Below are 23,743 nucleotides of genomic sequence, written 5' to 3'. Positions count from 1 at the left end.
TTTGTTTTTTTTTTTTTTTCCCTTTAAGACAATGGAAACTTGAAAAACAGAAGGAAGAAGCCAGAGAATAAAATACTGAATTCTGAGGATGTAACACTATAGGAAAATAGTAATGGAACAAGGAACTTGAAAAGCAGGACACACACCATTTAGGCAGGATAGACTGTGGAGAGAAGGGCAGAGGGAATGCCTTAATTCGCTGAGAAATTTTGAGATCCTGGTCGGGATCATGGTTACAGATATCTGAAGATGGAGAGAATGTCAACCCATTGTTGGAATTGCACAGCTTTTAGCCCAGGAAACTAGACGAAGTCATCTATTAGCCTAGTTTGGGACTGGCACTTTTAACAAGGAAAGCTAGAAACAGGCTTTGCAGAGTAACAATAGGAAGTCAACCAGAGACTAGTAAATATATATCTATAAATAGTGTTATCTAAAAATCTATGCAAGTCCAGTCACAAATTCATACCCGACTTCCTTCAGTGAAAAGCCACCACACACCACCTTCCAACGCCTAACAGAAACCAGGAACAAGGATGAAAACTAGAGATTAGCTCTCAAGAATATAATGGAGTTGAGCGAGTATAAGGTAATACTGGAAACAGAGCAGTCTATTCTGATGGAGAATTGAGTCACAAATGGGCTGATGACCTGGGAGAGTAAGGATTCACTTTTGTTGAAAAAAGTTGAAAGCAGGTGAAAGGTAGAAGCCATGGTCAGGGATAGGCAGGTAGAGAGCAAAGGGAAGCTGTGAGGTCCAACAAAACAGCTGGGTCAAGATTTCACGGTAGTGACTTTGTCCCTAGCCCACTGGAGGGCTAAGAGTCTTACGTCCATTTCAGAACCACTGACAATACTACTAGGTTGCAGTAGGAGAAACCGAATTCCAAAGCTGAGTCTCTATTTTCCCAGTCTAGCTGCATTCCCGGCTCACTAACTAGCCAATGCTGCCGCCTTATGCAAAGCCGGCACCACGGAGAGACTGCTACACAGAGGCAGGACGACGCCAATCGGCCTGGAGCGGGCAGTGTTCGGTCCAGAGCCGTGGCGAGGGAGGTCCCAAACAGTTCTGGGAACCTACTCCCCTTGGCTCGAGGAAAGCACCTCCCCAACAATAAATCGCTAATACAATGCAAAGCTCGGAGTTCTCCCTAAGACTGGGAGGGGCTGGAGCAGGGCTCCGAGCGATCGCTCCCTTCCGTTTCCGCAGCAGGCCAGGCGGGCAGCGGGAAATTGGAGCGGAGGGAGGGAAGAGCTAGCCCCCGACCTGGGGAGGGGCCTGGGTGAAGAAACGGGGGCGGGTTCCTTCCCAGGTCTCCGAGCAGCTCTAAAAATGGCGGGCGGCAGCTCTGCGAGTGGGACGCGCAGGCGCCAGTGTTCGTCCTTCCGCCCACCGCGGGTGGCCCACGAAGTCCACAGCGGCCTCATCCAGAGCTCTCCGCCGCTCGCAATTGGCGGAGCTGGGCAAGCGCTCCATGCGGGGGTGGAGTCGCCACGCAGCGGCCACGTTTCCCGCCCCGCTGGTGCGCGTGCGCGCAATCCCCTCAGGAAAGCGTTTGCGCGCGCCCCCGCCGCGGCCCCCAGCTCGCGCCTCAGCTCCCTCCCCTTTCCGGGCAGGCCAGTCCCGTCAGTAAGGCAGTGAGCACCGCGGCCAGCAGAGGGCGGTCCGGACCCAAGTCTGCAGCGGCGCCATTGGCGTGTGGAAAATGCCACCAGATGGCGGGTTAGGATTGCAGCTCCGTTGAAGGCGCGGCCCCCGCTCCCGAACCCCCGGCGACCACCCCGTAACAACCCCCCCACATCGGGAATAACACACCGGAGACTTTTGGGGGGAAACTAGGTCGACGGCCGGCAGCGCCCGGATGGGCAGCTGAGGTGAGTGCGGGCGGCGGCGACGGCGGCGGGGGGCGGGAAAGAGGGGGAATGCGGCGGCAGCGGCGCGGGGGCTGGAAGCGCCGATCCAAGATGGAGGCCGGGCGAGAGCTAGAGAGCGCGAGCGGGGAGCGGGCGGGCCGGGCGCGGGCCCCGCGCGGGGGAGGGAGGCCGCGCGGGCCTGTGCGGGGCGCCGCGGTCGCCGGCCGTCCGAGCTCCCGGGTAGGCGGCTGTGGGCGCGGCGGGCACCCCAGCACTCCTGTCTCTGCCCACCCCTCCCGCTGGCCCCGAAAATTGTGCCCCCGCCCGCCCGGGCACTACGGCGACAGGCGCGGAAGCCTTTGTGGCGCGCTCGGGCCCGCCGCCAAGCCCGCCCTCCGCCCCCCCGCCCAGGCTCTCGGGACTCGCCCGCGCCCGGCGGGGCCGGGCCGAGGCGGGCTGGCGCGAATGCCTTCCGCCGCCCTGCGTTTCTGCGGTGTTTTAGCGGCGGCGGCGTCACATGACGACTAGCTCGCCTCCGCGGAGGGGCCTGGGGGTCGCTCGGCGCGGCGGCTGGCCCAGGCCTCTTGTTGGCGGGGTGGGGCAAAGGCTGTTGACTGGGGGTGATCGGGCGTCAAAGCCGGGCTTTCCCGCTATCTACCTTCCCCGCCCCCGACGGGGGCCTCCTGGCGAAACGTGTCCAGGCCTGAGCACTGCCCCGCTAGTTTGCCAATCTCCCGGGAGACGAGGCCAATAAAAGTTGTTTTCCCTCCTTTCTCGGGGTGGGGGCGGGGTGAAGAGCTGGGAAACTGGAGAGCCCGGAGTTGGACCTGAGCCCCACTCGCAGGGTCCGAAGTGGGTGCCGCTTGTGTGCAGTAGGGACCAAGAAATTTTCATATTTTTAGGATTGTCACGTCACCCCATCTACCCACATTTGAAATGTTATCGATTCTCTTCACATAGCATGCAGTCGTGCCCCAGGCGTATAAGTCATGGGATGGTTTTGGAAGCTTGTAGACGCAAAAACAGTGCTGTTTGTGATAGCTAATTATCTGCTGTTAAAGTTGGTGTTAAAGAGGGTGGATGTAGTTTCTTCTTTCTTGGGGTTGTGACTGGAAATGACTTTGTTTTGCAGTTTAGCAAAAATAGTGTTTGCGAAAGTACCTCAATTGGCATAAAGTTGTGTGATTGCATCTTAGGTGGAATTTGAATGTGACTCCCTACCTTTAGTTTTCCATATTTTAAGAAAATTGCAAACTGATGTTGAAGCGCTTATGGAAATGTACAGAAGAGTGGAAAATAAGAATGACTCCTTTCTTGTATAATACGTTGTAATACGTTTTCTATATTGTGTGAATTCAGTCTAAAAATTTTTGACTAAATAGGGAAAATATAAAAGAACCAGAAATGTTATTTCCTTGCTTTTGATTTTTGATAATGTGTCACAAATTATCACCCAAAGTTCTAGGAAATGTACAAATGTGTTGGTATTTTTTTCTATAAATTTAAAAACGTACTTTGAGCAAACCAAATTCATTGAGATAGTGATGTACCAGTAGTCCCTTTTACAAGCAAACTAGTTTTCAGTAGAATACTTTCTGTGTCCACTTTAGTTTTAACATTCTGAAAAAGCTAGAGGGAATTAAGTAGATGTGAAATATGGAAAATTGTTACTAGGATTACCTCTGTGAAGAGAGCACTACAATTACTGTCGATTTGAATGGCTCTTCTACAGCCTTAAGGAATTGTAGCATATGGGAGAGGGAATCTGAGCTGAAGTTAACTTGGAACATTCCCATGGTTTATAGTCTTCGGGATTTTATTTTTTGAGTCTTACTTCCCTCATCTCGAAAATGGGAGTAATCTAGTGAATATTTATCAAGATATGTGCAAAAGCCTTTTTTTATTAAAGTGTTAGAACTTAAAGCTTACACAAATTTATATAGTTGTGATATTTTTTCTTTGATTGTAGGCCTGTATAATTTCATAATCTCAGCGCTATATAAGGAGGGTATAGTGTACTCTGGGGAAAGACACATGCCTTTCCCTTTTTCTTTGGCTTATATCCTGAGAAGTGTGTATTAGTTTTGTTCTGATGCATAACATAATACAAACTTAGTAGCTTAATACCCATTTATTTCAGTTCCTATGGGTCAGAATTTCGGGTGTGGTATAGCTGGACTCTATTAATATCAGGATGAAATGAAGGTATCATGTGTAGCTGTAATTCTTATTTGTGGCTAAGGTCCTTTTCTAAGGGTACTACCTGTTGGCAGAACCAATTTCCTTGTGACTATGTGATTGAAGTCCCCATCTTCCTCCTACTTGTTGGCCAGGAACTGCTCTCAGTTCTTTGCTATGTGGCCATATAGGCAGCAGTTTACAGAATGGCTGTTTGCTTTTGCTTGGAATCAGGAACCATTCTCTCTGACTCTTCTGCCTCTGACTCCCCTTTAAGACTGTATTTAAAAGTAACCTGATTAGATCAGGTTTACCTAGATAATCTTTTTGCCAAATTTAACTGATCAGTGATATTAACGTAGGCAGCAATCTTGCCATGTAATAGTCATAGGAAATTTATTTCATTATATCTACAGATCTCTCCTACTTTTAAGAAAAGGGGATTATATAAGTGTGTGGGTCATTTTAGTGGTCTAAGAATTTTGCTTATCATGAAGAAAAAGTATCTTCAAGTTTGCCTCTTTAGAATCTGGACATACAAGGACAGGACACAGGCAGAGCAATAGCCCCCACTTGATCTTCCTTAATTTCTTTACTAATAATTATTTTGTCTTTTCCTCAATTTCCTGGTACCTCAGCTTAAGTGCCTCCTTCTAATAAAAGCTTTTGATGTCATTGAGAGAAAATTATAAACAAAAACTAAGATTAGGACTGGGCTTGTGGCTCAGCGGTAGAATGCTCGCCTAGCACATGCTAGGTCCTGGGTTTGATTCTCAGCACCAGGTAAAAATAAATAAATAAAATAAAGGTATTTTGTCCAACTACAACTAAAGAAAATCATTAAAAAAAAACTAAGATTAAAAATTTTAAGAGGGAGGAAGACATTGGGAAAAAGATGTAATTTTTGTTGTTCTTAGATACTTGTTTTATTCATTTGATAAATGATGCTGAATCTCAGAAAAGTTAAGAAATTTTAATGTTTTTGATCACATTTCTGTTAAGTGACAGGTAAATTCACATACTCATTGCATCAGACAGTTGTGTGATTGGTCCAGAAGCTTGTAGAATTCTTAGGAATAGTTATTCGAAAGTATTAAGAGGTAGCAGAAGTTTGTTATGGTATGTGCTTTGTCAGTCCAAGGAAAATCATTTTCAGGGAAGAGGCAGGCTCTTGCCTAGAATGTGCAAGGCTTTGGGTTTGATTCGCAGCAGCAGTAGCAGCAGCAGCAGCAGCAGCAGCAGCAGAGCTGGCACGCGTGCGTGTGCACACACACACACACACACACACACACACAAGTAAGATAGTTTAGCTAAGGATATCAAGCTTTAACAGATATAAGCAGGTGTTTAATAGATATAAACAGAGCCATGGTTGGTGGTGTAGCTTAGAGGCCCTGGTTTTGATCCTCAACACCATAATTTTTTTTTCATTAGGGAGATAATTGCTTAATTTAATATAGATACATATAATGGCTTGTTAAATTTTTTGTTGATCAAAGAAAAATAGAATTCTTTGGAATTCCAGTGACTCTTGCTACTTTGGTACTCTGTAGGGAAAAGAAGTGGGAAGCAAAAACCTAAAAAAGGTGCTCTTGCATAAGCTATAGAATGACATGATTCTTGAGGTAGGAATTAATGGTTGTGTCTTCAGAGAAGGAGGGGCTGGTTTTCTGTCATTTTGCTAGTTAAAAGAATAGGATCTCAGCTTCCTACCTTAGTGCTGAGAGAAATCTATTGAAAAATACATGATTCTTTTAAAATGACCTTTAAGTAGGTCATAGTTACATTAGTTGGTTTTATGGTACCTTCTCCACATAAGGCATTCCTTTTCTCATATTTTTCTCTTTTTCTTAATCTCTTACCAAACACTATTTGAAGAACATCTCAAGTTCTGCCTTGTATAATCCTTTGTGCTGTGAGCTTAAATGATACACCAATGAGTTACCCAAATGATCTATGGAATTTTACTATAATTAATGTCTTTTTTAACTTGTTAGAAGCTAACATTTTGCATTGTGACTTTCTACAAACACATAAAATGAAAATAAAAGTGTTGTGAAACAATTTTTAACCTTTGTTCAGGGCATTCTAATTCTGATTTTTTTTTTTTTTTAATTAAGAATGGTTGCAACTTAACTGTTGAGTCAGCAGCTCATAGTTGGAAAAGTGTTGATTTGTAGTCTCATTAGGAATCAGGCAAGTACAAAGTAGAACTTTGAAAAGGAATCATTTCACTTTGATCAGATTGACAAACATTAAAAAGTTTGATAATATCAAATGTTGTCTGAAATTATGGAATGTGGAGAAATTAACTACCACTTTTGGAAAGAGTGTAAATTGATAATATTTTATGAAAGTTTTTTTTTTAATAAAGTTGAAGATACCTGTACTTTAAACCTAGTATTTTCTTTATATTCCTGATGATGGAAAGTTTTGTTCTGTATACCAGAATATATGAACAAAATGTTCACATTAGCATTATTTGCGGTAGCTAAAGTTGAGAAATAAACTCAGTGTTCTTTCATGGTAGAATGGATAAACTTTTGCTTTTCAAAAGTTAAAATAATCTTGGTTCTTGGGATAATCCAACTTAGCATATTCTCCTTTTGTTTTTACTAATATTCTGTTAGAAGACCTTGTACATTTTTTTCATATTGCTTTGTTATTTTGTCTGTCTGGTTCTGGTATTAAGATTATGATGGCCTCATAAAAGAGGTCAGGAAGTGACCATTATTTACTGAAAGAGTTTGTATAATACTGGTCCTAATTCTTCCTTGAATGTTAGAATTTACCAGTGATACCATCTGGACCAGAATTTTCTTTGTGGGAAGATTTTTGGTAACACATCCAAATTCAGTTTTAGGGCTGTTCAGATTTTCTGTTTTATCTTGTGTCAGTTTTTTTGTCATGCATTTTTCTTAATTGTATATTTTATCTAATTTGTTATCAAATGTTGTTCATAGGTTTCTCTTGTTATCCTTCTAATGCCTGTAGGATCTGTAGGGTAGCTCTTTAATTTCTGATGTCATTTGTGTGTGTGTGTGTGTGTGTGTGTGTTTTGTACCGGGGATTAACCACTGAGCCACATCTCTAAGCCCTTTTTATATTTTATTTAGAGACAGGTTCTATCTATGTTGCTGAGGCTGGCTTTAAACTTGCAGTCCTCCTGCCTCAGCCTCCCAGGCCTCTCCATTGGCTTTTTGAACCATCTAAGGTTTTTAAGTTTGCTATCTATTCAAATCAACTTTGCTAATTTTCTCTATTGTCTTTCTATTTCATTGGTCTGCCCTTTTGGTTTTCTTTCTTCACTTCCTAAATTAAGCCTTAGGTCACAGATTTTAGATGTTTCTTGTTTTCTAATTAAAAAAAAACATTTAAAGCTATAGATTTTTCCTCTAAGCACTGTTGCATTCCATGAATTTTAACATTTTAATGCATTTTTATTATTCAGGCTTAAATAGTTCTAATTTACTTTGCAATTGCTTTTATCTGTGGATTACCTAAAAGTATGTTGTTTTATTGTTATTTGAGGTTGTTTTTATTGGTTCATTTCAGTTTTACAGCATGGTGGGTTTCATTGAGGCATGTTCACATATACATAGCACAATTTGGATTTCAGTCCCCAGTAACCCCTGCAACCCCCCCCCCCCACGGTTAGCCTTCTACTTTTATGGCATTCCGTTATTTCCTTGCTTTTTTCTTCTGCTTCCACATATGAGGGAAAACATACTTTTCTCTGAGTCTGGCTTATTTTGCTTAAAATTATAGTCTTTAGTTCCATCCATTTCCTTGCAAGTGACATAATTTTGTTCTTTGTGGCTAAATAAAACTTCTTTGCATGTATATCACATTTTCTTCATTCATTCATCTGTTGATGGACATCTAGGTTGATTTCATAACTTGGCTATTGTGAGTTGTGCTGCAGTAGACACAGGTATGCATATATCTCTAAAGCATGCAGACTTCAGTTCTTTTGGATAAATACCAAGCAGTGTATAGCTGGATCATATGGTAGTTCTATTTTTAGCTTTTTGAGGAATCTCCATACTGATTTCCATAGTGGTTGTACTGATTTCTTACCAACAGTGTATGAAAATTCCTTTTTATTTGGGATTGTTTTAGATATCTTATTGATTTCTAACTTAATTTCACTTTGAGGATACTCTGCATTATTTTAATTCTTTTGAATATATTAAATCTTGTTTTATGGGCCAGCATGTGGTCTATTTAATGTGTGGCAAGAAAATTTATGCTGTACTAAAGTACTGTTGGGTGAGTACTTGTAAATTATAGGTAGATTATGGTGTTTTGGTAATGTTTTTCAAATCATCTATGTGTTTACTGATTATTTTTTAGGGAAGGGGTCTTGTTTTATCAATTGTTGAAAGGAATGTTAAAATATCCAGGTATGACTGGAATTATTCCTCTTTTGTTAATTTTTTCCTCAAGTATTTTGAAACTGTTATAAAACACATAATTTATGATATTTTTGTCATTTTGATAAGTTAACCTTTTTATCATTATGAAATATTCCTCTTTTGGTAATAATATTTGTCTTGAAATTTAATTCTTTCTGGTATTAATACAGCCATTCCAGGTAAGTCTTTTTAATTAAAGAGTTTCTATAGTGAATATATCTTTTTCTATTTCTTACTTAAAACATTTTTTCACTATATTTAAAGTATATCTTTTGACAGTAGTATATAGTTCAGTATTGCTTTTTTCCTACCCATTCCAGCAGTATGAAAGTGGAATCTTTCAATTATGATAAACATTAATTATGTGCTAATGCATGACAAGAACTATGAAGTTCTGTGATTTTTACCCTACCTGCATGCTACCTGGTTAAGCTGCCATAGTTTAATGATTGCTGGCAGAAGCCATGAGACTCTTTAGTCAGAGATGAAGAATAATGTATTATAGCAATAGCCAGAGAATTGGCATTTCCATCGAATCTCTGAGCCCTCTTTGCACATGGCAGTGGGAAGAGGTCCAGGTGAAACCTGCCCGGGCAGTAGTTACATTACAAAAGAAGAATCCCAAGCTTAGAGAAACTTAGATATTTTATAATGGGTAGTTAAGTATGTCTTTTGCTCTGAGGGAGACCCTATAGCTCTTCCAAGTCTGTTTTCTAGGGAGTTATTGCCTCCATTTTCAAGATGTGTAGGAAACTGAGAAACTCAAGTTTTGTCAAAGGTATTTTCTCAGTTTCCCCTGTTATTTGCTTTTAAATTTTTCTACATGGTACTAGCCTGACTTTCCAGTATTATCTGTGCTCAGTATTATCTATCTATCTATCTATCTATCTATCTATCTATCTATCTATCTATCTATTTATGGTGTGAGTCTCGAACCCAGCACCTCCCACATCCTAGGCTAGTTCTCTACCACTGAGCCACAACCCTAGCCCCATATACATAGTATTTTTCTATGCATTTTCTGCTTTCACCAAATTGGATTTCATACTTGGGTCCTTTCTTTCTATATCTTTGATTCTGGTGTTGGTAAGAAAAAATTCATCGAACATTTGCTTTATACCAATATGCATTTTACAATAATGTTATGAGGTAGTTATTGTTATGCTGGTCTTATTCCTGTTTTAATAAATTCAGATTAAATTTCCCAGATTTGTAATTAGGGAGGGATGACACATTGTGGAGAAACTTGTGGTATCTAATTTTCAATTTTAGTGGTAAGAACACGTAGTGTTTGCCTTAAAAACTTTTAAGCTGTAATCTAGACTCTTGTGTTTGTCCTGAACATTTGATATAATTCACAAAGGACAAACAGAACAAATGAACAGTGAATTGTAGGATCTGTGTAAAAATCTTTCCTCATAATTTCAGTGAATATTCATTACCCTCTTTGTCACTTATTGGATTTATTGTTGTCATGAGGGGTTAGTATGTGACAGTGGTCAGAAGGCACAAAATCCTCAGTAATGTTTAAGACTAATTGTCCCAAGGCCACACAGCTAATAAGTGATAACAACTAGCATGTTAGCTTAGTTGTAGAACCCTTAAAAGGTCATTTTTATTTCAGCCTCTTTTCTGTATGTTGAGTTCCTTTGCATTTTGAAGTTTACTTTATGGAGATTTGGTTTTCTTTTCTATTTACCATCTAATAGTTATGTTATCATGGATAGGATATTTAATTTATGGATAATCGTTTTATCTCTGTGATAGAAATAGTTAAGATTCTTATTTCAAAAATATCTTTAAGATTATGTGTATTTAATGGGGTACATGTGATGTTTATATATATATATATATATATATATATATATAAATATCCAACATTAATTATATATACTACCTCACAGAAGTTGTTGTTTTCTTTTTGTGGTGAGAATCCTTCAAATCTACTCCTAGGGGTTTTCAAGTATACTTGTTACTAACTATAGTAACCATGTTGTACAATAGATCTTTTGACTTAGTCCTCCTATTTCTCTGAAATTTTGTATCCATTGACCATATCTTTCCAGTCCCCACCTCTACCCCCCAGCCTTTGGTAACCACCAGTCTTCTCTGATTCTATGAGTTTTAAGTTTTTTTAGATTACAATGTGAGATCATACCTTATTTTTGTCTTTCTGTGCCTGGTTTATTTCTTTTAACATAAATTTTCACAGGTTCCTTCATGTGGTCTCAAATGACTGGGATAGTTAAAATTCTGTCAAATACCTTTTTTTTTTGGTACTAGGGATTGAACTAGGAGTGCTTTATCATTGGGCTGCATCCCCACCCCTTTTTCTTTTTTATTTTGACAGGGTCTCACAAAGTTGTTTAGGACCTCACTAATTTGCTGAGGTTGGCCTCAAACTTGGCAAGAAGTCCTGCTTCATTCAGCCTCTTAAGTCTGGGATTACAGGCATATGCCACCACACCTACCTCAAATAAGATTTTTTTTTTAACATTTATATTTTTAGTTGTAGCTGACAATACTTTTATACTTTTATTTTATTTATTTATTTGTATGTATTGCTGAGGATGGAACCAAATGCTTCACATGTGCTAGGTAAGTGCTCTACAACTGAGCCACAACTCCAGCCCTCAAATAAATTTGAGAATGTTTACCACTGAGAATTTAGGGAAAAAACAAACCTGTCTTCTGTTTTCTCACTCATCAATCAACACAAAAGACTTTTATGTTCTCTAGTATGTGGAGATTTTACCTTGTCACTGACCAATCAATTAATTCTGTAGCGGACATCATCTGGATATCCTCTTTTTTTTTTTTAATTTTTTAGTGTAGATAGACACAATATCTTTATTTTATTTTTAATTTTTATGTGGTGTTGAGGATCAAACCCAGTGCTTCATGCGTGCAGGGCAAGCACTGTACCACTGAGCTACAACCCCAGCCCCTGGATATCCTCTTAATTCAATTCTGACTAATTGAATTAATAATAAAGAGATAGTTTCAGATCCCATAGATTGTGGGCTTAGTCCCACAACATTGTCCCCCAACTTTCATTGCCAATTACAAGCTCTAGGTTGTTTTCCCTGTGCTTCCCATGACCTTCTCAAGTTTATTTATTTGCTCACAGAACTCTTGAGAAGCACTTAGTTTACTGGTGACAGAGGATATAAATGAAGAAATGCGTAGGGCCAGGCATATGGGAAGGGGTATGGAGCTTCTGTGTCCTCTCTGGACTTGCCACCTTCCAAGAAAATATGGAGGACATGTTCAGCTATCTGGAGGCTCACCTGAACTCTCTTTTGGGCTTTTACAGAGGCTTCATTATTCATGATTGATTATATTATTAGCTATTGGTGATTAGTTTAACTTTAAGCCTCTCTTCTCTTGAGGCCAAGGAGTGAGGTTGAAAAACTCCAGTCCTCTAATAAGGTCATGGTCTTTCCTTGTAATTAGCCCCCATTCTGAAGCTATCTGGGGGCTGACAGGCCACCAGTCATTTCATTAGCACACAAAGATATCACTTTGGAGATTCCAAGATTTTAGGAAAGACCAAATACATATTTTGCAATGTTGCATTGCTCAATATCTGGTAGTGGACATACAAAGTTGATAAAATATGTAGATTCTGTTCTTTAAAATGTAAATTTTGTTGAGTGATTAAAAATCAGCGAGGGGCTGGGGTTATGGCTCGCCTCTATGTGCAAGGCCCTGAGTTCGATCCTCAGCACCACATAAAAATAAATAAAGGTATTGTGTCCAACTATAACTAAAAAATAAATATTAAAAAAAAACAACCAACCGAACAGGGCTGAGATTGTAAAGCGCTTGCCTAGCATGTGTGAAGCACTGGGTTCCATCCTCAGCGCTATGTACACACACACACACACACAAATAAATAAATAAACAAGTAAGTAAATAAATAAATGTGTTGTGTCCATTTTAAAACAAAACCTCAAAGTAGTAAAACTAGCGAACAGGGCTGAGATTGTAAAGCACTTGCCTAGCATGTGTGAAGCACTGGGTTCCATCCTCAGTGCTATGTATACACACAGACACACACACACACACACACAAATAAATAAATAAATGTTTTGTGTCCATCTATAACTTAAAAATTTAAAACAAAACCTCAAAGTAATAAAACTAGCAGGATAATACATGAAGTGTTGTGGGTGCACTGAGGTAGATTCAAGATATTTTTGCAAGCATAAAGTACAAAAGTAAGAGTAAATATCCTTCTTTGTGAGGTCCTCTTTTCACATAACAATAGATTGCATTTGTGTGTTACAAAGTGACAAACAAGAGTCAGAATTTTTCAGCAGTCTTTTTATTTTCTAATCAAGATAACATTAATAACTAGGTACTACCTGTACTGTTTTCTTTGGCTCTCTGGGAAGATTTCTCTTCATAATTGTTGAATTAGTTTAAAGGTCAGGGTGTAGATTGAGACATCACTGTCTGTCTCAGTCTTAGAAAGGTAGGGAAAAAAGTGTTTTATACATAATCAAGCATGAATATGACTTCTCTCATTTAAGCTATCTACTGTCCTTTTTTACTGTTAAAGCTCAGTTGTCTCATTGTTATTTGACAGTTTTTCCCATCTAATTTAGTATACCTGATTAGTCTACCTATAATCAGAGGTTGATTTCCTCTTTAGCTCCATTTCTCTATTTACAAAGAAAGCAAATATACAGAAATTCTTGTGATTTAGCACAAGGTATAAAAGTTAAAGAACATTTTAGGCTTTTTTCTTTTGTACCTTAAATTAATTTTTGGAAGAAAAATTATATTGCTAGTTATAAATTAAAGAGCTTATATGTTCACAGATGAAGAAAGTACTGTCTGGGCTGGGATTATAGCTCAGTGATAGAGCGCTTGCCTAGCATGTGTGAAGCACTGGGTTCGATTCTCAACACCGTGTATAAATAAATAAAAATAAAATTCTATCAATAACTAAAAAAAAAAAATTCCATGATGTGATAAATGATTAGAAAACCCATTGTCAGAGTTCTCTGGCGTTGGTATCACATTGTGTCAAATTCTAACTCTACCTCTTTCTAGTATGTAAACTTGAGCAAACTCATTAACCTTTTTAAACCTCAGTTTTCTCCTCTGCAAAATGGAAATAAAAAGAGTATTTACTCATGAGCTCTTGTGAGAGTTAAGAAGTTAGCTTTTAATCACTAGACTATTTTGTATTATACATAGATCTAAAGTACATAGATTTTAAACTTGAAAGGTGAATAAAGTTATCATCTAGATGACTGATAAGGTTACTTCCCAAAAGGAAAGAATTTGGGCTCACCATGTAGAACTAGGAATAGATAAAAATCTTAATGAGAGTGATCAGAGGATTAAGTACTCTGCTGGTTAATTGAGTGATAAAGATAATAACTAGTGTTTTCTGCTTATTGTTAAGCATCTTTAAAAAAAATTAGACTCTTTTTCTTTCTTCAGACATGTTCTGAATCTGGCAAGACAGTGTTATGCTTCCTTGATAATTAAGTTTTTATAGTTTTATCAAGATTATTTATGAATATTAGGCCTTGCATGGATAATCCTGCAAACAAAAGCAGGATTTTATAAGTATTTTATAACTTCACTCTTAAAGTGAGTTTCTAGGTAAAATAAATGCTTTTTTTTCCCTCATAAAAGTGGGATATAGACAACAAAATTGTGGTTAACTGTTTTCTTTGTGAGTTGTGGATATTTAAATTTTAGTTTAAATTTTATTTCAAATTTTAAATTTAATTTTATTTAAATATAAGGGTAACATGATGTAGAAGAGAGAAGTCTAATGTAGGGCATGAGATTATAAGATCCAAGTTGGAGTCCTGCCCTTGCCCATGGTTTTGCATGTTAGGCAAACATTCTTATCCCTGAGCTACATCCCTAGCCTGAAATCTGAGTTTTAATTATAACTGTGTCACTAATTAACTAGCTTTGTATCTTTGAGCCATTAGTTCTCTAGGCCTTAGTTTCTTTATTTTTAAAATTACTTTTTTGGATGAAATATCAGATTTCTAAGATTCCTGTAAATGTTAACTCCTATTGAAATAATCATGAAATCGGTCTGAATTAAGTAATGTATTTTTAAATTTGAAAGTCTTTCATTTTCAAAGATGTAAGTATGATATTTTGCCTCTCCACCTCCCAACTGTGTATTAGAATAATTGATGCTTTCCTCTAACTTAATAAGTCTGTAGACCAAAGACAATGTTGATACTTAATATTTATAGTTTTTGGTGCCAAATGTACGAGTGTCTTATCTTTATTTACTTGGTGAAAAAGAGAAAGTGATATCATATAATTTGTTGTCATTCATTAAGCATTTATTGATCATTTATAGTGGTTATAAAAAAGTAATAAAGCACAGTTCTTACAGTCCTGAAGTATAGAGGAGCCACATTAAGACTCACAACCCTAAAATTACTTCCCTAAAATTCCTTTTCTGATAGCTTTATTGCCCTTCTTTTCCAGCCAGGGTTTGTTTCTCCTCTTTTGTGCTTTAGTGGTACATTGGGCCAGGGCTGCCATAAATGGTTGTATAATTGCTGCTCTGGTCAAGGGGAGCAGGTGGAGGTTGAAGTTCAGAATTTATTTTGCTTGACAAATTCTGTCTTCTTGCCCGCCCCCTCCCCCATTTTAAAATTTTCGTATTTAAAGGAGGCTGCTTTTTCTATTTTTAATTTTAATTTTTTTTAGATATATATGACAAAGTGAGCTTTTTCTAATCTTCAAAAAAGAACTGTGTGTACTAATGTGCCATTAAAAATAATATTCTTCAGTGCTTTTTTTTGTGGGGGGGGGCGAGTTTTATATTAGCTAATAAAGGCCTTGAGGTGGATTGTTGAAGCGAGCAGATGCTTCCTGAAAAGAGGTGAGAATGATGGAGTTGGGAATGACATTACAGGTAAAGGAATAGTAGCCCAGTAGTGGTTTCCAAAGTGTGACACCTGTGCCAGTGCTGTCAGCATTACTTGGAAATTTGTTAGATATGAAAAATCTTGGGACTCTACTGTAGGTCTACTAGCTCAGAAGTTCTAGGGTTAGAGACCAGCATTCTGTGTTATAACAGGTATTTTAGGTGATTCTGCTGCAGGCTGAAGTATGAGGACCACTACTATAGCCCACCTCTTCAGGGACTGTTACTTATTCAAGTGCTTGTATAGTAGGAGGGTCCCTATGGATCAATGATTAAAGTACAGTGATCAAAGTGGCTAGTGTGCTCAGGTAAAGAACTTGAACTTTGTCCTTAGGCCAGTAGTTGCACATTAAAATCACCTGGCCAGGGAGTGTTGGGTGTATAGCCCAAAGGTAGAGCACATGCTAAGGGCCCTAGGTTCAACCTTCAGCAAAACAAAATAGAAACATCTGGAAGTGTTTGGGATTCATCCCAGCCAGACCACCTGAACCCAGATCTTCCAGTTTATGTTATATAATGAGGATTGTGAACCATATAATTGACAGGATTAGTTACAGATTACTTTTTGAGAATGTGTCAAATACTATACTGAATAGCATGATAATAAAATAGCACAACAATCATAGTATTTCCATTTCACAAGTGACGTAGAAAAGTTAAGGTACCTTTTACCAATGTTACATAGCTGGGAAGTGGTGGGTTGGAGTACAGCTTTTAGTGCTTCTATAGTCTACCCTCAAATAGTTAAAAACAGAAAACACCAGGGTTTCATGGTATTTATTTTCTCTATTTTCTAACTGAAAATTATAATTTTCTTCAAATTTGAATGAAGGCAAAAAAAATCACAGTTATATTAGTGCCTATTATTTATTTTCTTATTATTTTACTGATGTTGCAGATAACCCAAGATATAATTTTTCCTATTCCTAAACAGTACATTAAAATTAGGTAGTTAGCACAAGCCTATAGTCTTAGCTACTGGAGTGGAGAAAAGATGTGCTGAGGCAGGAGAAATTGATCTCTTGAGGCCCAAGTTTGAGACCAACCTGGGCAAAACAGACCCCATCTCCAAAAAACTTATCCTGTTAGACAGATCTGGATATGGAATCTGACCATCTGGCTTCCTTTATGCTCCCTTTATAATATTTTATAATATATTTTTTACCACTTATCTCTGAATGTATACACAGAATATAGGTAATTTAAAGTTAGGTTTTGAAACGGAATAATAATATGCTTATCTTATTGAAACAAGCAAATGCAATTTCAAAGTCACTTTGTGGTTAGTTGGGTTTGGTTAATGAGGCCCTTGGGCTTTTCAAAATCAACATACAGTTGGTTTTCCCTGTCTCTAGTTTCATCCATGATTTCAGCCAACTTTGAATTGCAAATATTTGAAAGAAAAAAATTTGTACATGTACATTAACCATGTTAAATCTTTATATTGTATTAGGAACTACAGACAATCTTAGAGATTTAAAGTAGGCAGCTATATGTGTATAAATTTAGGTTACAAGTAGATATGTCATCTTGAGTTTCTTATATATAAGATGAAGTGCTGTTCTGGCTACATGGGGTGACTATATTTGAATAACAACCTTGTGTTTACTTAGTATGGTATGTCCTGGAGATCCAGAAGGGGAAACGTATCTTTTTGAGTTCCATTCCTTTTTTTTTTTTTTTTAGAGAGAGAGAATTTTTAATATTTATTTTATAGTTTTCAGTAGATACAACATCTTTGTTTGTATGTGGTGCTAAGGATCAAACCCGGGCTGCACACATGCCAGGCGAGCGGGCAACCGCTTGAGCCACATCCCCAGCCCTTGAGTTCCATTCTTAACTATATTCAGACAAAGTGGTGGTAGATGTAAAAGCATGCCACAGCCATGAAATCATCAGGGACCTCAATCACAGACACTGGTCTCCTAGTTACTGTCACCGCTCTCCACAAGGACTATCATTTCTCAAGTATCTTTTTTTTTTAATTTTTTTTTTTAGTTGTTGATGGACCTTCATTTTATTTATTTGTATGTGATGCTGAAAATCGAACCCAGTGCCTCACGCATGCTAGGCAAGTACTCTACCACTGAGCCACAACTCCAGCCCCTTCTCACATATCTTTTATAGACATTGTGCTTGGTGCTTTAAATACATAACCATCATTTATTGCATATAGGGTGCTTATTAAGTCCTTTGTGAGGTTAAAATTCATTACTTATGTTACTTAATTTAATTCCCCTTCAGAGAACATTGTTGTCTCCTCTTCCTCCTTTCCCCCAATTTTCCCCTCCCCTTCATTTCAAGGGTAAAGTGATCATAAATACAAGTGAGGAATGAGATGGAGATTGTACTGAGGTTGTCATTGGTCTCAACTGTTCTATCACCTATTTCTCCAAGTTGTAAATTTATTTATTTAAATTCAGTTATATGCAGAGAAATAAGGCATACAAGTAATTTATCCTCATGTGTGAGAATAATAATCACATAAATAAAAATAATCATACACTGTGATATGTGCTATGAAAGGAATAAATGAGGTATTGTGAGGGGTAATAATATGAGGTATATTTATTACCAAGTGAGTCAGGAAAAGCATCTGAGGATGTGATATTTAAGCTGAGACACGCACAAAACTAGACAAGAATGGTCCATGTACAGGAAAGAACAAAGAATCTAAACAAATAGCACTGGCTTTTAGGAATTGAAAAGGCCAGTTACTAGAGGGGGAGTATAATAAAGGAAGAGTCTAATGGTATCATGAGGTTAGAGTGGTATGCAGAATCAGGATTATGGAGGTATATTTGAGATTCTTAGGGCTTCAAGGAGTGCATATTTTATTATAAGTGAAATGTAAAAACTGTGAGAGAGTTTTAAGCAGAAGAATGTTTTAAAAATATTATATCTGGAAACGTATCCTGGCATTATAGAGTGCTTGCTAACCATGCATGAGGCCCTGGTTTGATCCCCAACACTTCATAAAAACAAACAAGACCAAAAAATTCTAGCACTGTGGTTCTCAAACCAATTTTGCTTCCCAGTGGGTATTTGTGCAATGTTTGCAGATAGTATTGATTGTCACAACTTGGGGTGATGGATAAATTGTCATAACTACTGGCATCAGTGGGTAGAAACCAAGGGTGCTAAACATTTTATAATGCAGAGAACAACCCCCCTTACAACAAGGAACTAACTGCCCAAAACTTCAGTAGTGCCAAGGTTGAGAACCCTTGCTTTAGCTGCTCTGTGAATACTGGACTGGGCAAGGAGGGGATGGAACAGAAAAGGGGAAGGTTAAGTTGTTATAGAATCCTGGTGGCAAATATATAGTGTCTTGGACTATGGGATTGTACTAGAGGTAATAATGAGAAGTGTTCTAATTCTGAGTTTTGGGGATAGGCAAGTCAAGGATGATCTCTAGGGCTGTGGTTGTAGCTCAGTGGTAGAGTACTTGCCTAGCCATATGTGAGTCACTGGGTTCGATCCTTAGCACCACATAAAAATAAATTTTATAAAATAGAATAGTTACATACACACACACACACACACACACACACACACACACACACACACATATATATTTTTGGGGGTGGTGGTGGTGGAAAGGATGATCTCTAGGTTTCTGACAATTGAGTAATGATGGTGCCATCCTAAAAAGGGCAACACTGAGGGGAAGCCCAGGAATGGAGGATTCTGATTTATAAAATCTCACCTCTTTAAAGGAATGTGAGTTGCTATTAATAGGAGACACATTGCTATTCTAGTACTATAAGGGAAAAAATATATTGTAATAGTCCTGTGCAGTCTATAATTCCCACGGATTTGGCAGTTTCTTCAACCTTCATTTACATTGCTTATTATATGACAGGATGTCCTTTGCATGTATTCCAATAATAAAACATAATGCAACTAGATCTCCTTGTAGCTGTTCTCATATCTCTTAAGTCATTTTATTGGTGCTCTTCAAGAATACATGGAATTGGAATTATTACTAGAATAATGAATGTCTGACTTGCTAATCTCAATTTTTGTTTCTTTTTGTATGTGGCAACTTTTGATGCCAAAAATTATGCAGTCATATTTTTTAAAAAGACTTTTTTTATTTTTAATTTTTTCAGTTGTAGATGAACCTTTATTTTATTTATTTATATGTAGTGCTGAGAATTGAACCCAGTGCCTCACACATGCTAGGCAAGTGCTCTATCACTGAGCTGCAACCCCAGCCCTAAAAACGTGGTTTTCAAGGTAAACTCAATATGCGTGGAATCAACAATGCAACAATTCAATGATGAATAAATTGAATAAACTAGACTGAATTTAGAAATAGGAAATAATTATTTTTTACTTCAAATACACACACACACATTTCCCAATTCTTGCTTATTAAAGCTTTATATATTGATGTGTGGGTGACTTGATTTGATTAAGATTTTTTGGTAAAGATTCATTAAGAAGTTTGGAAGCTTCCTTAGTTGATTCAAAATGTTGGAAAAAATCATAGGATTTACATAGTAATGTTGAGGAACATCTATATTTGCAATTATAATACTTTAAGCATTTGACTGGTTCCATTTGGAAACATTCTAGTTTCTTGAAAAAAAATTGAATTGTAAGCCAAAAGCATTCCATTTTCTAAAATAAGACCAAGAAATGATATTTTGCTATAGACCTATTAATGATATTTCAAATATGCTGAACTTTTAAATGTATTCTTTTTGAACACAGACATTTGACAAATTTTTTTTTTAAGTCATAGATGGACACAATATATTTATTTTTATGTGGTGCTGAAGACTGAACCCAGTGCCTCACATGTGCTAGGCAGGTGCTATACCACTGAGTTACAGCCCCAGCCCCAACATGAATGTTTTCAATCTTATAGAATATAGCCCTCTAGTTAGCCCCCTCCCCCGCCCCCAGTCTTCTTTTTGTGATGGGGGGTCAAACTCAGGACCTCAGGCATGCTAAGCAAATACTTCACTGTTGGATTGCACTTTCAATTCCCCTCTAGTTTTGACATCTCTTTGTCCCAAGTATCATCTCTTCATGCCTTATTTTCTTATCTAGTGTAGAACTTTATTTATGGATAAAGAAATGCTTTCTATCTTTCTTTGTTGCATATATCTCAACAAAAGCCAGCTACAGATCAGTTTCTAAGTTGTGTGCTTTTGGCCCCGAGTTGCTGAATCTAGTTGGAGAAAGTAATAGTCTTACATACTGGAGCCATTAAATATTTGTGCTCTCCATTTTTAATTGTACCTTCTGCATTACCCAGTAATCCTCTTAGATTCCTAGTTTTTTCTTATTCTTCATTGCAGTTATTTAAAAACTTATAATCCTCTGTAGCTCCCTTACCTTACCACTTCTCTTTTTCACAGAAGATGATTTCACCTATTCACTGATAAACTTGAATTTAGTTATTTTATTTCTGGAAGATGCTTTAAAAAAAAAAAAAGATTGAAATGGGACCAGATAGAGAATACCCTGACGTTTACTACACCCATTCCTTGGAGCATATCAGATTTTGTTCTAAATTTTAGAACAAAAATTCAAAGACACATCTTTGTGGTAAAATGATTGAATGTACTGTGAGCTAATTTTAGTTCAAAATCATTCTTTTCAATTATGGTTAAGTTCTTTTAGTAGTTTTGTCTTTTAAAATTTGACATTAAAAGAAGTTCTGTTGTGTGTCTCCCATGTACAAGGCCCTGGGTTCAATCCCCAGCACCACCACCCAAAAATAAATAAATAAATAAATAAATAAAACAGTTCTTTTACATTTTATAAAAGGTACCAAATAAATGCCATCTTTTTTGTAGTGTATCATATTAATATATGGAGTAAAATATACTACTCATAAGCTTGATGGATTGTTACCCATTAATTACCTCCTAGTCCAAGAAAATAAACATTTTCAACATCCCAGGAGGTTCTCCATGTTATTCTCCCCTTCACTCCCCATTTCAACTTCTTCAATCAGAGTTAATTTTGTATTTTAATGTCTGATAATAGAGGCTGCTGCCGCCTTTTTTTTGTGTGTGTTTATTTTGCTTTGGTACTGGGAATTGAACCCAGGTGTGCACTCTACAGGAGCTACATCCCAGCCTTTTTTGAAACCATGTCTCACTAAGTTGTTGGGGTTGGCCTTGGACTTGCATCCTCCTGCCTTAACCACCTGAGTTGCTGGGATTATAGATGCGAATCCCCTTGCTCAGTCTTTTGGTCAACATGTCTATCAGAGTTATTCATATTGTGGCAGGTTATCAGTTCTTTTTTATTGTCATGTACTATATTACGGTAGGACTATGCTTTTGTATATGGATGTTTAGGTTACTTTTTAAAAAAATGTATACATTTTTAGTTGTAGATGGGCACAATATCTTTTATGTATTTTTTTATGTGGTGCTGAGGATCTAACCCAGTGCCTCACACATGTCAGACAATCTCTCTACCATTGAGACACAACCCCAACCCTCTTTAGGTTACTTTTAGTTTTTTGACTATTATGGTAACATTGCTGGGAAATTGTTATACAAGTCTTTTGGTGAATATATATTCTCATTCTTTTACATACATGTACCTAGAGTGAAATTGCTGGATGACAGTATAGTTTTTTTAAGAAAATATTTTATAGTTATAAGTGGGCACAATGTTTATTTTACTTAATGTGGTGCTGAGGATAGAACCGAGTACCTCACGCATGCTAGGCAAGTGCTCTACCTCAGAGCCACAACCCCAGCCCGTGTAGTTCTTAATAATCCTTTGTAATGGAACTTAATTATTAACTTCACCTATTCCTGCCTATCAGCAATTTTATTCTTAAGATAAAGAATATAAAAGAGTTATTAGGTTTTAAAACAAGATTTTAAGGGGAGGATACCTCTTTGCTTTCATTTACATATAAAAAGAAAATAATTTAGTTCCAAATTGAACTAATTGGCTGGACACAGTGTTGCATGCCTATAATTGTAGCAACTTGGGAGGCTCAGGCAGGAGGATTGCAGGTTTGGGGCCAGCTTCAGCAACTTAGTAAGACCCTGTCTCAGAATAAAAATAAAAAGGGCTGAGGATATAGCTCAGTGGTAGAATTCCCCTAGATTCAACCCTTAGTTCTGCAAAAACCAATAAACAAAAACCTGTTGGGGGCTGGGGTTGTGGCTCAGTGGTAGAGCACTCACCTAGCACATGTTGGGTTTGATCCTCAGCACCACATAAAAATAAATATATAAAATAAAAGTTGGGCTGGAGATGTGGCTCAAGTGATAGGGGGTGCTTGCCTGGCATGTGTGAGGCCCTGGGTTCAATTCTCAGCACCACATAAAAATAAAAAAATAAAAATTAAAGATATTGTGTCCACCTAAAGTTAATAAAATAAAAATATAAAAAAATAAAAGTTATAAAAGTTATTGTGTCCATCTATAACTAAAAAATATTTTTTAAAAACCTGTTTGGCTTTTAGTACTTCCTTCAGTATTGTTTATAAACCTACTTCTGTTTATCCAAAATCTGAGCATTTTTATCAGAGTCTGACCTGATCTCTCATTTATGTTTTATTATTTATTAAAATAAGAGGAGTTTCTCTACTTTTAAGACTGCAGAAAATAATTATTGGTTTCCCTGGCAGAAACTAATAAAGGCTTTCTTGATTTTATTCAGTGTTGTTTGTGTCTAAAGAAGGAACTACTGGGTTATGATATCAGTGACCTGGATTTTAATCCAGATTAGTTCATATATTAGCAATGTGTCCTTTTGTAAATTACTTTTATCTCACTGTCTCACTTATGTTGGAAATAAATATGTGTGTCTTTGTCATCAGGATATTGGCTAGCAAATGAGTTATTATAACAGTGCTCCTTAAACTATGAAACATTAATATAAGTGCTTTTCTTCTGGGGGACACATTTGCAGATTTCTCAGTATCATTCATCCAGTTTGTAAAACATACAAAATATAATTTGCTTTTAGAGGTATGCAGTAGTGTTTCTAGGGGAGGCTAATCAGCCTGTCAGTTCTTACATTTGGCAGGTCCTGATGAACTGTGTTCCAGACTGTAGTTCTCATAATTGATATGATCAGAGATTAAATTTATTATTTACATCTAAAAGTGATGAAAGTTTCAGGTGAATTCAAGTCTGAGGAATGAACCCAGGGTAGCAGATTTTTGTACACATTGAGGAATTAACTTTCAAGTGAAATAGGCTGCCTGTGCTGACCAGTCAGTGCCTATTTTCCTTTTGTAATATGCAATGCAGATTATAATCTGAATGCTGATAAGCATTCAGAATGAACCCCAAACAAGTTGTTTCATTTTATTTATCAGTATTACTGAGCTCTGATACCTGATAAATCTGTTGGCGTTGTAGCAGAT

The 23,743-nt window shown here is 37.5% G+C and overlaps 1 protein-coding gene across 5 annotated transcripts in view; it reads left to right on the top strand.

The window, feature by feature from the left end:
• Window positions 1-1,735: 1,735 nt before the first annotated feature.
• Window positions 1,736-23,743, top strand: part of Stag1 (STAG1 cohesin complex component) — a 360,462-nt gene continuing 338,454 nt past the window's right edge. For 2 of the 5 annotated variants that reach the window (XM_040269835.2, XM_005327048.4), the window contains exon 1: window positions 1,736-1,875. The gene's annotated coding sequence lies outside the window, so the exon portion shown is untranslated. The remainder of the gene's footprint in view (window positions 1,876-23,743) is intronic. The other 3 variants (XM_078043362.1, XM_078043361.1, XM_040269834.2) reach the window with 3 other exon arrangements.

Source organism: Ictidomys tridecemlineatus, chromosome 3 (genome assembly GCF_052094955.1).
Source record: "Ictidomys tridecemlineatus isolate mIctTri1 chromosome 3, mIctTri1.hap1, whole genome shotgun sequence".
NCBI classification, from domain to species: Eukaryota; Metazoa; Chordata; class Mammalia; order Rodentia; family Sciuridae; genus Ictidomys; species Ictidomys tridecemlineatus.
The sequence above is the reverse complement of the archived record's forward strand: the minus strand, read 5'-3'. Positions and strand labels throughout refer to the sequence as shown.